General features: G+C 45.6%; 1 protein-coding gene across 7 annotated transcripts in view; it reads left to right on the top strand.

Annotated features, from left to right (window-relative positions):
* PKNOX2 (PBX/knotted 1 homeobox 2) overlaps positions 1-15,555 on the top strand; it is a 443,888-nt gene that overhangs the window by 254,724 nt on the left and 173,609 nt on the right. For 6 of the 7 annotated variants that reach the window (XM_081171734.1, XM_081171729.1, XM_081171731.1 and 3 more), the window contains one exon: positions 13,760-13,919. The gene's annotated coding sequence lies outside the window, so the exon portion shown is untranslated. Of the gene's footprint in view, positions 1-11,015; positions 11,108-13,759; positions 13,920-15,555 lie in introns of those variants that run through there. The other variant, XM_081171735.1, reaches the window with a different exon arrangement.

Raw genomic sequence — 15,555 nt, 5'->3', positions numbered from 1 at the left:
CTTGTACAGGGACCAGCAATTTGAATGTGCCGATTGTGGGTGGCCAACCCACAGTCACTAGTGGAACATTGACTAAAAATGCCCTAAAGCACCCCATCGCATTTCTCGAGATGGAAGGGGATCTGAAGAAATGTTAATGACGAGAGTAAGAATGCCAATATATAGTTAAAGCTTAAAGTAAAGCTTATAGTTAAAGTATAGTTAAAGCTGTGGTTTTCCCAGTAGTGATGTATGGAAGTGAGAGCTGGACCATAAAGAAGGCTGATCACCGAAGAATTTATGCTTTTGAATTATGGTGCTGGAGGAGACTCTTGAGAGTCCCATGGACTGCAAAAAAATCAAACCTCTCCATTCTTAAGGAAATCAGCCCTGAGTGCTCACTGGAAGGACAGATCCTGAAGCTGAGGCTCCAATACTTTGGCCACCTCATGAGAAGAGAAGACTCCCTGGAAAAGACCCTGATGTTGGGAAAGATGGAGGGCACAAGGAGAAGGGGACGACAGAGGACGAGATGGCTGGACAGTGTTCCCGAAGCTGCTAACATGAGTTTGACCAAACTGTGGGAGGCAGTGGAAGACAGGAGTGCCTGGCGTGCTCTGGTCCATGGGGTCACGAAGAGTCGGACGCACCTAAATGACTAAACAACTAAACAACAACAAACAAAGAGTGCCAATGCTCTGAAGGGAGAATCGGTGGAGGGACAGAATGAGACATGCACAGAAAGGGTTGGGAGTGGCAGCAATGTTGACCGATGGTGTTTGTTGTTATGTCACACCACGCCCACTGGTCTGCATGAAATTTAACTTGCCGTGCAGGTATGTCATTCCAAAAGCCACAGTCTCATAATGCCACAGGTCCCGTGGCGTGAAAGGAGCGTCAGAAAAGGGGACAGAAGCACTAGCCTTGATTTGGAACCCAATTATCCCAAGCCGATTTCTTGTCCTGAGAAAGAAGCTGGGATATCTTAGGTGCTACCTACTGATCTCCTGCTTTATTTTTGTTTTGCTGAACTTGAGTGTTTAGCTTCCCCCACCCCCTTCTAGCTCATTTCAAAGCATAGCTTCTCGCCGGGTCACAGACAGGAACAAGCACTCCTCCTGGCAACAATCAAATTCAGGTCATAAAATGAAGCTCTCGGTTTGTCAGCCATATCACAAAACCAGCTCTGCCTGCTCAGTCTTGATAGCATTGACAGCAGCCAGGCCTACAGTGCTGAGACCCTTCTCCCTTCTCAGTCCCTGCCTCAGTCCTCTACAAACAGTAGCGCTTATTGATCTTGTATCCTATGCACCAATAAAATCTGCTTGCAGCAGACCAGGTATGTGGACTTCTAAGCCGACCTGATATAAAGCAGCTCCTTTTGTAGGTTGTTGAGCACATATTGAGATTAGGGATATGGGGTAGATTTGATTCAGTTTGCGTTCGGCAGTGAAAAGGCCTAATTCTTACAATGCAAGAATCAACCCCCCCCCCCCCGTTCAAAATTCTCTGAATTTTTCAATGCCGTTCTCCAGCTAAGTAATGTTTACAAAAATGCACATATTGATGAAAATAAAATACAAAGATACATTATGCTTAGTTGTTCTGCATCAATGTGGATATTTGGCAAAATTGCATTTGAAGATGTGTACATTAGCAGAAGGGACGCGGGTGGTGCTGTGGGTTAAACCACAGAGGCTAGGACTTGCTGATCAGAAGGTCAGCGGTTTGAATCCCCACAAAGGGGTGAGCTCCCGTTGCTCAGTCACTGCTCCTGCCAACCTAGCAGTTCGAAAGCATGTCAAAGTGCAAGTAGATAAATAGGTACCGCTCCGGCGGGAAGGCGTTTCTGTGTGCTGCTCTGGTTCGCCAGAAGCGGCTTAGTCATGCTGGCCACATGACCCGGAAGCTGTACGCCGGCTTCCTCAGCCAATAAAGCGAGATGAGCGCCACAACCCCAGAGTCACAACTGGACCTAATGGTCAGGGATCCGTTTACCTTTACCTTTACATTAGCAGAAACTTTTTCATTAAACAATACATGAATGGAAATACAGTCATCCTTTCAAACCTGCGGTTCTCCAAATTTTGCAATGTAGTTCTCCAGCCATATAATATGTACAAAAAGGCAAAATTCCACACAAAGATATTAGCAGACATCGAGGGCCAGTGTAGTGTAATGATTTGAGTGTCACACGAGGGCCTGGGAGACCAGAGTTCGAATCCCCGCCTGGCTATGAAATTCTGGGGGTCCAGTTACTGCTTCTCAGTCAAACCTACCTCACAGTGTTCTTGTGGGAATTAAATGAGGAGAAAGAGAAGCATGCACACCACTTCTAAGTCCTTGGAGGAAAAGGTGGGATATGAACGTAACAGATGAATAAATAATAAATCGGCAGTAAAATGCTGATAAATTTTCAAGCAGACTTTCTTCCTGAAAAACATGGCAAAAACTGAAAAAGCAGAAACCGAGAAAAACCAAAACTGGCATATTCACTTATCCCTATCTGGGAGAAATGAAAAGATGCAGGGAAGAGAGACAGCCATTCATCATAAAGTTAGAGAGCCAGGAAATAAACTTCCTGGTGAAAAGGAGCAAGTACATTGGCTGATATTTCTGTAAAAGCCTATTTCCTATATGCTGTGATTCTAATTTCATTTTCCCCCTTCTTTAAAATGCACCTTGAACTACTGCTACATATTCTGCTTGGGGTTCCTAACCTTGGGCGTGCGCGCACGCATGCACACACACACACACACTGCCTTTCACCTGCAGACAGTGCTTTTTTCTAAAGAAAATGTTTAGGGGTACTCTCATTTTCCTACTCAAATTGAAATAATGCCCCTCAATGTGGCCAAACTTAGATTCACAAAATGTTTAGGGGTATGCGTACCCCTGTGTACCCCCAGAAAAAAACAGCACTGCCTGCAGCTATCCCAACCATTTACTGTTTTACAAAAATTATAATAGAAGACAGTCCAGACGTACATCAAAGGGCTGTCGGAGGGTTAATTTTCCAATAAAGAAGCTGAGCAGAGGGTCGGCTGCCTTGTAAGAGGCACAGTTTCAAGTGATGTTAATCCCCCTACTTCATTATGGTTTTAATTGTTAGCTCTCATTCTTTGGTGGGGCAGAAAAGACGGGTAGGAATAATACAATATACCTAAGGACTCTCTCTGTCCATGCTCTCTGAAAAGTTTAAACCACCAAGAGAAACATAGTATTGAATCTGCAAAGTGTAGCTGGAGCTGGCTTGGAGAAACAGGAGTGGGGAGCAAATGTATTTACTGTGTGTGTGTGTTGTTGCTGGCTTTTCTTTTTTTAAGAGCTTCTTTTTTACATCCTCCTCTCCTCCCCCTCTAGTAGGATGGATTGAGGCAGTGTAAGGAAATCTGAATAACTAATCAGAGTCCTCATTAACCCCCTACTGAGATGCTCAAACATTCACTTTGCTGTTTATGAAGCAGGGGGAAGGAATCCGCATTAAAATTGATGTGTTATTAATCCCACTGTTCTAGACCTTGTGGGTGCTGAATTTCCTTTCCTTTTGCCTGAGGCCTAACAGTATGTGGGCAGCTTCTACAGGGCACAGTGACTTTCTATTATTTATTGGCCCGGTGCAGCCAGCAAGCCAGATTTCACATTGAGCAACCGGCGTTAAATCTAATCACGGTTGTTTCATATCATCTTTACACGCACACACTCCTAGGTATGCACACTGATTCACATTCATAGCGCACAGAGGTGACCCGCACATGGCCAGACACTTCCGCTCCCATACACGTGCACAAAAGCACCAACTACAGTGGTACCTCAGGTTACATACGCTTCAGGTTACATACACTTCAGGTTACAGACTCTGCTAACCCAGAAATAGTGCTTCAGGTTAAGAACTTTGCTTCAGGATGAGAACAGAAATCGTGCTCTAGCAGCGCGGTGGCAGCAGGAGGCCCCATAGGCTAAAGTGGTGCTTCAGGTTAAGAACTGTTTCAGGTTAAGAATGGACCTCCAGAACGAATTAAGTACTTAACCAGAGGTACCACTGTAGCTAAAGGTGCATGCATTGTGTCTCCCAGCGTTCCTGGAAGCAAGCAGGATTGAGGCCTCCTCTGGTCTGCTAGGATCTGCTTTGTGCTAACAGCAATGGTTTTTGTACAAAGTGATGGGGAACGGACATATAATAGTCTGATATGAAGTCGGACATGTTGTCCATCTCATCTGCTGCCTATTGTGACTGGCTGCAGTTTTCTAGAAGGTGTTTCTCATGACCGGCTGCACCTGATTCTTATGACTGGTTAGAATCTGGGACATTCCATGTGCAAAGCATCCTTCCCAGTGCCCTGGGCTTAGTATAGTTTCAGGTGGCGCTGTGGTCTAAACCGCTGAGCCTCTTGGGCTTGCGATTCAGAAGGTTGGTGGTTCGAATCCCTGTGACGGGGTGAACTCCCGTTGCTCTGTCCCTGCTCCTGCCAACCTAGCAGTTCGAAAGCACGCCAGTGCAAGTAAGGTTACCAGGGTTTTTTCAATGAATCCGGGGACACTTTTTAACTTCAGTAGGAATGATAGGATTTTGTCAGGGGACTGATTTGTAAATCCGGGGACTGTCCCTGGGAAACAGGGACGTCTGGTAACCTTAAAGTCGATAAATAGGTACCGCTGCAGTGGGAAGGTAAACCGTGTTTCCATGCACTCTGGCTTCCATCACAGTGTTCCATTGCACCAGAAGCGGTTTAGTTATGCTGGCCACATGACCTGGAAAGCTGTCTGTGGACAAACGCTGGCTCCCTCAGCCTGAAAGTGAGATGAGCGCTGCAACTCCATAGTCACCTTTGACCTTTGACTGAACTGAACCATCCAGGGGTCCTTTACCTTTATCTTTTACCTATAGTTTCAGGGCTTGCATGAGTTGTGGGTGGGAATGGAAAAATAGGGGAGAAAAGTTGAAGTATTATTATTATTTTAAAAGTGGGTTTTTTCCCCTCAAGGTTTGTGAAAGTAAAGGAAAATCTCAGAAATTTTCTAAAAAAAAAAAAAAAAGGATTCAAATCAATATTGGTGTGGCTCTGCCAGGAAGAGCCCCCTACACATTGCTGTGGAGCCTTTTACAGACCAAGGGCCCCATTCTCTTCTGGGCAACCTTCTGGGGGCCACACAGTGGGGGTGGGGACAGAGTCTGGGCAGCAAAAGTAAAAATTTTCCTTGTACTGTAGTCTAGTTTCTGCACAGACCCACACACGTCCCTCTTGATCCAGGCAAGCAGGAGGCATTGTTGGAGTTCAAGGGCACTATTCTAGCCCGGCAAAAACAGTCAGGAAAGGTGCAAAGCAGAGCCAGTGAGGAGGAGGGGTGTGGCTGAGGAAGAGGAGGAGCCTGGGGCCAGGCAGAGAGGTCTGGGGGCCCGCAATGGGCCTCGAGGATTGTGGTTCTCCCAGTCCAGCCATAAGGTGCTATTCTGATAGCTTGCCACGTAGGACAGCTGCAATGGCATGATGTAGGCTCCTGGTCCTTGCACCCCCAGACACTCAGGTAAGGGACCTTTCGTCAGGGCTGTCTTAAGCATATCCGGTGCCGTGGTGCAAAGCTCCCTCTCTCCCCCCCCCCTGTTTCCCAGAGTTGTCCACCTTTTTTTAGGAAGTGCGGGGCTGGAGGAGGTGGGCAGGAGGGCAGCTCCTCCGGCAGGGAGGAGGCGGGGGCTGGACCACTTCGGCCACAGTGGCTGCAGCAAACGGAGGCTCAGGGCGCAGCACTGCTTCAGCGCGGCATGCCGTAGGTGGGTGAAGGCGGTGAGCTGATGCCGGGTGGCACCGCATCCAGCCTTCGTCTCTTCCCTGGCACCCTCCAGAACTTGGCGCCCTGGCGCCTCGCACCACTAGCCTCTATAGATAAGACGCCCCTGACTTTCATTATCTTTGATTTGTTCACATCTTCCTCGTGATATTGGCATATTCCATTCGCACAAGTTCCTTCTATTTCCTTCATTGCAACAGACTTTCTGAGTTTTCTTGTTTTGGGGGGTGGGCGTATGTGTCGCAAGGGATCAGTATGCAAACTGAGGCAGTTTGATAGGAGTTTGAGCTGGAGCTCATTTATTAGCCAATTCAGCCTCTCCCTCCGCCCCCAGTTTGCAGACTCACTTACCTCCCATGGTGCTCCAATAGAGCCAGCCCTCTCTGTTAATTAGGCATCTGGGGAGAGACAGCTTGATATCTGCGCCACTGACCATTCTGTAGCCTGCGGGCCAGTTGGCTGGAGGGAGAACAGGTTAATCATAAATCTATTCAGACTTTCTGCGCTGAACTAAAGTTTCAAGCTGAAGTGCCTCCAATATAGTCTTTTTCAAGAGAGAGAAAGCTCTCTAGGGACTCATAACACCCTCGCAGGAAAGAAGGGATCAACTCTCACTTACCCTAACGATCCATCCCATAGGTCAGGGCTTACCTTCTGGGGCCAAATCTACCCAGGTTCTCTCGCTTTCCTTGCATTTCCTAAAGTATTGGGTGCAGCACTGCTCCATTTTTTCACAGTGAAGTGGGGTGGGCTTCGGGGTGGGGGAGAAATTCATTTGCATTTCAATCAGCCTAATTTGCACTTTGCAAAACAGTGCCCAGACCAAAGCGCAGCCAGTCCTTCAGAGTCTGCACTTCTCCCGATTTTATAATGCAGTTATCCAGCCAAGTAATGTGTATCGAAATGCCGATATTATGCAACTTAACAAAAACAGGAAAAAAATTAAAAGCTTTGCAAAAAATGTGTATGTTGAACAAAATTGCATACAAAAATGTGTCTAAAATAATATATATATTTTTGAATCTCAAAATGACGTAGAAACGCGTAGAACTGAATTTAGGACTGGGGAAATGTGTCTTATCTGTAATAAACAAAATCTGCCCTTATTCCCTTATGGGGGACACAAGAGCCCTTATAGAGTCCTTTGTAGGTTCTCCATCGGTCGGAGAAAATAACAGAGGCCAACCAGAGAATATTGAGAAGCAAAGCAGCTAGTAAGCCTGATCTTTACTGATCTGTTGCAACAGGGTGTTCCTCACACACAGGAAAGGAGGAGGACCCAGAACCAAGGTGTGCCTGCCCTTATATAGACATTTTAAATTGCCTTCCCTGGAGCTCAAGACCACCCCTCCATACACCATACATACATCACAGAAGGGGTGTAACCCAAGACCCCCCCCCTCACAAACATCATACCTACATCACAGAAAAGGTGGTCTACAACAGAAATTTGAATGTTGCTTTTCCTGTCTGCCAGGTTATCTGATAATGCCTTTCCTGGTAGTCTGCCCATTCCTTTGAAATGGTGATTTCCCAATTCCTAAGACAATGGGAAGGTTCCCTCACCCTCTCCCTCTTTGCAGAGAAAACATTTAGTCAGTTTGGGAGTCAAAATGGTTTCAGGGCAGTCTTCCTGTGCTGCTCCAGACATGTGGTCCACATATTGATGTATGTGCTTGGTTGGTACATTTATGAACATTTATTATATGTATGGAGGGACGTGGGTAGCGCTGTGGGTTAAACCACAGAGCCTAGGACTTGCTGATCAGAAGGTCGGCAGTTCGAATCCCCGCAACGGGGTGAGCTCCCATTGCACGGTCCCTGCTCCTGCCAACCTAGCAGTTTGAAAGCACATCAAAATGCAAGTAGAGAAATAGGTACCGCTCCGGCAGGAAGGTAAACGGTGTTTCCGTGTGCTGCTCTGGTTCGCCAGAAGCGGCTTAGTCATGCTGGCCACATGACCTGGAAGCTGTCTGCGGACAAACAGCGGCTCCCTCGGCCTACAGAGCGAGATGAGCACTGCAACCCCAGAGTCAGTCACGACTGGACCTAATGGTCAGGGGTCCCTTTACCTTTTACTATTATATGTATAAGACCTTAAATTTTTCATTTCATATTTCTCTTTATATGCTATAGACAGCTATAGCTTTATGCTACAGTTAAATGTGCTTTGTTGAATCTAAGAGGTAAGTGCGTATTTTGCAGATAGCATTTCAAAAAGCATTGGGCAACCCTAGTTCAAGTGGCTCTCTCATTTTCGATTTTCACTACCATACTGCAAAGCACTTCTTGTTCCCTTAGTGTAAAGCACACAATCCTTCCCCCACCTCCCCAATCTGTCAAATGTTTGAGGATATGGCCTTCCTACATGGTCTGCAGCAGCACAAGGCAAGGAGAAGAGCAACGCTGTAAATTCAGGCAGCTTGACACGGGCCGTAGTTTCCTCATCCCTCCTTCCCTTTTCGTTTTGCCTTCTCTCTTCTTCCCCTGTCATATAAATTGTTGCACTTACAATTCAAGGTATGGCTTAGTGGCAGAGAAAATGAGATTAGGTGGGATATTTCAACCTGAAAGCTTTCTTTGGGCGGTCGTAGGGAAAATGAAAACAAGGTGGAGCATTAATTATAGAGAGAAAATCTGGTTATTTCCCCCAGGCTCGAGAATGTCAGGGGCGGCAGTGTCACCTGAGATGCTCTCTTCTGTTCCAGAATGTGTTTTATTAATCCCCAGTTGCTCGAATGCCATACAGCTGTAGCAGCGTAAATTCAGAATGCCCTTGCAACGCAGTCTGGCTGCAGCATATTTCTTGAATACTGAACTTTCCACAGCAAGGGCCATTCGCATCTATGCATTCAAAGAGGAAAGACTTGGGAATGCAGTTATGGAGCCAGGAAAGTCATTGTTCCTAAGAAACTGATACAGGGTCATGGATCATCGGTAACCAACATGGTTGTCTCTAGAAGTTTCAGGCTACAGGTTGGTTGGTTGGTTAGTATTATTTAGAGTGTGTTGTGGCCAAGTAAGTTCTACTCAGAGTAGACCCATTGGTGCAAGAGAGCATTATGGTTCCTTAAACATGGTTTGGTGCGATGTCTGTGGGTTGCTTTGCCAGATGAACGATTTGGCAAAGCTTGGTGTTGCCTCGGCCCATTGTGTGCTCTCATTTCTTCTCACTTTCCATTTTATTTATTCATTGTTTATTCAAAAATTTAAAGTCTACCAACTCATTAAAATATTGATAGGTGGATATAATGGAGTAAGGTAAAGGTAAAGGGACCCCTGACCATTAGGTCCAGTCGTGACCGACTCTGGGGTTGCGGCGCTCATCTCACTTTATTGGCTGAGGGAGCCGGCGCTGACCTTCTGATCAGCAAGTCCTAGGCTCTGTGGTTTAACCCACAGCGCCACCCGTGTCCCCTAATGGAGTAGGTACAATAAACATAATAACATTCTAAGATCATAAACTATGCTAACAAATATTGAATCTATTTGATATTTATTCATTTACAATTGTTTGCCAATTATATCCAAGCTGAGCAAACTATGATTTGTCTGTAGCATAGTTTGTCCACAAATCATGACTGCACACTGTGGCTTGTGGATAAGCTCTGTTTGGTGCAGACCTAGGTTGTCTGGCTTGAATATAATGGCAAATGGCTGCTAAATTGGAAGTAAAGGGGAATTAGAGCTCGTGAGAGGAAGGAGGCACATGAATTAGTACATATTGCACCATACTATCTGCTTGTCTGGGTGTACCTTTGCCCTGTTAAAACTTTGTAGCTGTTTGGGGCTGCTGAAATACAAGCAGGGTGGAACAGAGGAACAGGCTTGGGTTTTCAACCTGCTAGCACTCCTGAACTAAGTGTGCAAGCTTCAAGTTCTGACAGTAAGCTTTGGTTAGTCAATAGAGCTAAACAAGTAACGCCTTGATATCAGTTCTTTAAAAGCCATTTTAATTGCACTAGTTTCACTCTATAGACTGCTTTTTGTGCTTCTCACAGTACTTTGTTTGAGTAAAGGAGTCTGGGGCTTTTCAGTACCTTGTCAAAAAGGTGTTTGTCTGATATTGTGAACATTCTGATGCACGTCTCTTGACCGTCAGAGTTAACAAGCTGAAATATTTTTAAATGATGGCTGAAGAACGGCAGCTGATTCGGAGACTAGAACCTAGAACTGCCAGTTTCCGTTTGCTTGCTTCCATAACTACACAGTTGTTATCTAGGAAGGAGCAAGTAGGGCACTGAATCTCCTCTCTTCTCCTCTCCTTCTTTTGAAAACCTGATCTGTGAAATCTTAACCTCTTTGAAAGGGTTCCCTTTCGGTGGCATGATGGTCACTGGGGTAACACATGCTCTGATTGGCTGTGTAGTTTTAAGGGAGTTTTCCTCTGGGTGTTTGATTGCATGCCTTATTGCTGTGGACAAGATCTGAAGAAAGGCAAAACCTGTTACTTCCTCCTCAAATTATATACTGTTTTTGTTCAGATTCCTCAGTAAAGTGCGGTCAGGTTTTCCTTTATCTCTGGACTCCGTCTATGTTGTTTGAGTGATTTTGCTAGCAGTGGACAGGGAAGAGGCATGCCTGCAAGCCCTGCCCCCAATGTCTTCAAGTGTGTGTCCCTGCTCAGTGCCTGACTTCTCCATGTAACATGAGGAAAGCCTGCTTGTGGGGATTGTACAGAGGGTTCTATTTGCATTCAGACAAGTGTGAGAAGAAGCCCCATGCAGATCTTCCCTGGGCAACATGAGGAGGTTGGGACTGACCAGGCAGGGAGGACAAGCAGTGGGTGGGTGCATCTGCCCACATCCACACTTCGAGCAGTCACATGTTCAGACTGTTGGGAAACTGTGTACTCACACAGAGTCAATTAAGGTTTGGCAGACAGCCAGAAGGCAATCTGAAGGAGTAAGTCTGCCTGGTGATAACAGAGACATGCAGACAGCTCCCTGATTGGTCAAGCTCTTTCAAGGGAGTGATAATTAATGGCCTACTAACTGGAATGTGTTAGTTCAGTATTTCAGAGTTCAGTAGTTCTGTGTCAGTGTAGGAGTTGTGAGTTGTGTCAGAGAGAGCTAGCTAAAGATCCGTGTTCTGTTCCTGTAAATAGTCCACTGTATATAATAAACACCTAACTACAAGTTCCTGCTTCGTCTATCCTGTCTGCAGCCAAGTCGCCAATTGCTTCCGGGGATTCTGTGTTTACTCTGCTAGGTCTGGCTAAGGTCCTGCAACTAGTCAGAAAGTTGCGAAACACCAACTAGGTTTTGCCAATACAGACAACTGCCTTAAGAAAAACAAGGGCAAATGTGCAGAAAAGCAGACCTAAATCATCAAGGGCCAGGTACTTCAGTAGTGCTCTGCCATTCTACAGGAGAAAGGCTGGTTGAGCCCCTGTTGAAAACCAGGGGGGGGGGGAGAATCACTGTAGACTTAATCTTGGAGGACAGCAGGGGTATGCAATGTTGTGGCAGCAGTATCATCTGGATTCTCTGTAATAACAGAGTGAAGAAATAATGTCGGTTCCAGAGAAAACAGCCAGTGTGTAAACATCCAAAGAAAACAAATGCAAATGCAAAATTCAGACTCGGGCATGCCTGGCTGCCGTAGCTCTTTGGATCACAGCCATCAAACAATACTGAAGTTCAAGAAAACTGAAAGACAGGGAGAAATAGGAGTAAGATCTGGGAGAGCATATTCTCTCCAGGCAATCCTACACATGCAAAACATAACAGCTAAAATTGCTTTTCAGGGTGTTGGAATGACAATTAAGTTTCAGGTTTCTGCGGATTGCTATAGCAAACTTGTAGCGAAGGGTTGTAAAATACATGCTTTGCACGCAGGAAGTCCCTGGTTGAATTCCTGGCAACTGGGAACCCAGCCAAATGGGTGGGGTATAAATAATAAATTATTATTATTATTATTATTATTATTATTATTATTATTATTATTATTATTATTACAGTGGTACCTCAGGTTACAGACGCTTCAGGTTACAGACTCTGCTAACCCAGAAATAGTACCACGGGTTAAAAACTTTGCTTCAGGATGAGAACAGAAATCGTGCTCTGGTGGCACGGCGGCAGTGGGAGGCCCCATTAGCTAAAGTGGTGCTTCAGGTTAAGAACAGTTTCAGGTTAAGAATGGACCTCCAGAATGAATTAAGTGCTTATTAACCAAAGGTACCACTGTATATACATTTGGGAACCACTGCTATGGACCATACTCAGCTAGGAGTCAGAGAACAGCCCCCTGTTTGAAAGGGTCCTTCATTTGAAGGGCTGCCTGGTTCATTTCTGGTTTAAAAATAAAGACCTCTAAGAAGGGAGAGCAGAAGGGGGCTTTGAAGATGCCCATCACTTAGTTTCTGGGCAGTGGACTGAGCAGACGTGGGAGTCCACTGGTCAGTCTTCCCCGCAAAGGTGAGATGTATTACAGGCTACGACCAATTTACACACATCCACCGAGGGCCGTCTTAAGCATATCCGGCGCCATGGTGCAAAGCTCCCTCCGGCGCCCCGTTTCCGACCTTTTTTTAGGGAGGACGGCGCTGCCGGTGAGGCTGTAGGAGGCTGGCAGTGGCTGGAGGGCGGCTCCTCCAGCGGGGGAGATGCAGGGGCTGGACGTGGCACTTCCCAGCTCAGCTGGCCGCTTGGTGCCATGGTGGCCATGGCAAACGGAGGCTCCAGGACCAGCGCTGCTTCAGCACGGCATGGCGGAGGTGGGCCAGAGCAGCGAGCTGATGCCAGGAGGCGCTGCATCCAGCCTCCTCCTCTTCCCTGGTGCCCTCCAGAACTTGGCGCCCTGGCGCCCCGCGCCACTAGCCTCTATGGGCAAGACGCCCCTGCATCCAACTGATGCACAGCCATGTGCACACACATTACAATGACTTGGAATTGGCCGGAAAAGAGACATAACAAGGTGGGCATATGTTCACTGCTGTCACACACAATGACCTGGAACACAACCCCTGCACAAATTGGGGGTTCCCTGTAAACATTTCTGTTTAAAATATGGTAAAGGTAAAGGGACCCCTGACCATTAGGTCTAGTCGTGGCCGAATCTGGGGTTGCGGCGCTCATCTCGCTTTATTGGCTGAGGGAGCATGTACAGCTTCTGGGTCATTTGGCCAGCATGACTAAGCCGCTTCAGCACACGGAAATGCCATTTACCTTCCCGCCAGAGCGGTACCTATTTTTCTACTTGCACTTTTGGCGTGCTTTTGAACTGCTAGGTTGGCAGGAGCAGGGACCGAGCAACAGGAGCTCATCCCATTGCGGGGATTCAAACCACCGACCTTCTGATCAGCAAGCGCTAAGCTCTGTGGTTTAGACCACAGCGCCACCCGCATCCCTTAAAATATAGTAGTCATTTCTAAATGTGTGTCTATACCTAAATTGTCACCTGCAACTTGAATGCATATCTTTTTCAATGATTCATTTCCTCACCCCCCCTTTTTTTTCTTATTGTGCCTATCTAAACCAACCAGGCGAGTATCAGAGATGAAATCGGACTCTTAAGATACATTCAGTATAGCGCAGAGCTGAATTCTGCAAAAAAATGACGCCTCTAGCAACTTGCACTATCAAAATTTTTATAACGCATTCCCAAAGGGGGTGGGGAATAGAGTTCGTGTTTTGCTTTTGGTTTTTAGGGAGAAGCAAAATAGGGTCTTTTCTTGGTCAATGAGGGCAGCGGGGGGGATATGGCATTTTTGCAAGGCTGCTGTGTGCCCTGTAGCCTATTTGCATAAGTCATGGTTGCTGTGGTTTAATCTCAGGAAAACAAATGGATAAACCATGTCTATATATATATATCTATATATTTCTGATGTTAGTTGAGATCAGGTAGGATCCCATGGCCAATGGCTGTTTCTGAAGATCCGGGGTGATTTTGGCTTCTGCTGCTTATCAGGGGTGGTTGTCTTTGGAAATCGTTTCTCCTAAAGGAAGCACCTCTTTCTTTGCAACTGATGGTTTTATCTGTCTCCTCTCAGGTGGCTCTGCTGTGGCTGGAAGAAGCAGCTTTTGTGTAACCGGCAGAGAAAGGGCAGAGGGGAGAGTTTCAAAGGACAAGCGGCTCCCGGAGAAGACTCCATAGAAAGCACCGCATTTTCCATCGTATCACATACACAACAGTGGAGCAGATTGATTTCCGTAAGTCCCACCAACCAACAAAAAGCTACTTTGCATACGGAATTGATGGGGAGCGTATTTCCATTTTAAAGGATGCCTTTTCAAAGTTATTTTTAGTGGGGCCCTGCAATAAGATAACCCCCAACACCTGAATTGTGATGTGTGGGTGCAGCAATATGATATAGGTCCTGTTTGTCCCATCACACACACACACACACACAAACACAGTAGGCTTTATGGGTCCCCCTCCCAATGTTGGCTTAGGAAAAACAAAATAGAAGAGATCTGCTAGGGTGGAAAATACTCAAATGTAAATCGGTCTCCTTCTCCACTGAAAGAAGTAATTTGAAGACACTCTAAGGGTATTATGGCTCCAGGAAGAAATCTCTTCCTGTGGTTTTTAACAATTTAACTGATTAGTTTTTAAAAAGCATGATGCTTTAAGAAAAATACAAAAGCATTCAACACCCACCCCCTCCGCTGGAAGACTGCTTCGCAGAACACACACGATTTCCAGTGAAAATGCACAATTCAGCCCCACTCTCCCTTCTGTCTTTAGGCCAACCTTCCCCAACACGCCACCCTCCAGAGGCAATCCCTATGAGCCCCTATTGGCTGGAAGTGATGGGAGCTGTAGACTGAAGCATCTGGAGGGCACCAGGTTGGTGAAGGCTGTTCTAGGCATTCTTCCTCCGCTCTTCTTGAAGGTCCACCCATCTTCCTGTCCTGTTCCTTGATTTGTAGACCTTTGTTCTTCCTTTCACCTCCTGTGACCCATACAGAGATATTGTAGGTCCTCTTCCAAGCCTTCATCTACTTCTTTTCACAAAGTCTGAATCCATCGGGCTGGGTGGGTGGGAATAAAATAAATATTGATGGATGGATGGATGTTTTTAAAGCATGGTTATGATTTTTTTTCTCAATCTTACTGTTTTATCTTTTTATAAACCACTTTGAGGGTTTTGTTTTGTTTTGGCAGCCAAGCGGTATATACATTTTATGAAATAAATGCACTTTTATGAATGCATCCTTAATGCATTTATGGGTTCCACATATTACAGAAGTGCAGAGTGGAAATATTTTTGCATTATTCCCATCTCACTCCCTGTATTCAGCTCCTTGTCTTAATATCTCTGTTTTTATTCATTGTTTTGTTTTTTTTATTTAACCACAAACAGCCAACCCATGGGTGTAGAATCAATGAAAACACAATGGGTTATGTTTTGTTTTGAGTTTAGTGGTTTCATCCTTTGTCTATTTGCAATTGTTCATATTAATTCCACAAATTAATATTACCAATTCTATGTCCATTAAATTTACATTATTTGGGAGTTCGGGTCCAATTTTGTTCATAATCACCTTCCTTATTTTCCCGGGAATTATTTCTTTTTTATTTAGATAGTAGTCATGTACAACCAGTCCAAAATGATGTGATATTATGCTCTGAGCATATGCACAGCCCCTAAATAGAGTTCTTTGGGGGCAATTTGCAATAGGAGAGGGCTGATGAAAACTGGAATCCAATAACATCTGGAGAGTATGATGCTTGCAGTTACATCTGCTGTTCCCTGGCTTGATCCCCATGGCAGAAATGTAGGATAAAATGTATTAAACGTTTAAGCTTATGACCTGAATGCTACACACAAGCCTAAGTGTT

The sequence above is a fragment of the Podarcis bocagei genome, assembly GCF_964188305.1.
Source record: "Podarcis bocagei genome assembly, chromosome: 15".
NCBI lineage: Eukaryota > Metazoa > Chordata > Lepidosauria > Squamata > Lacertidae > Podarcis > Podarcis bocagei.
The sequence above is the reverse complement of the archived record's forward strand: the minus strand, read 5'-3'. Positions and strand labels throughout refer to the sequence as shown.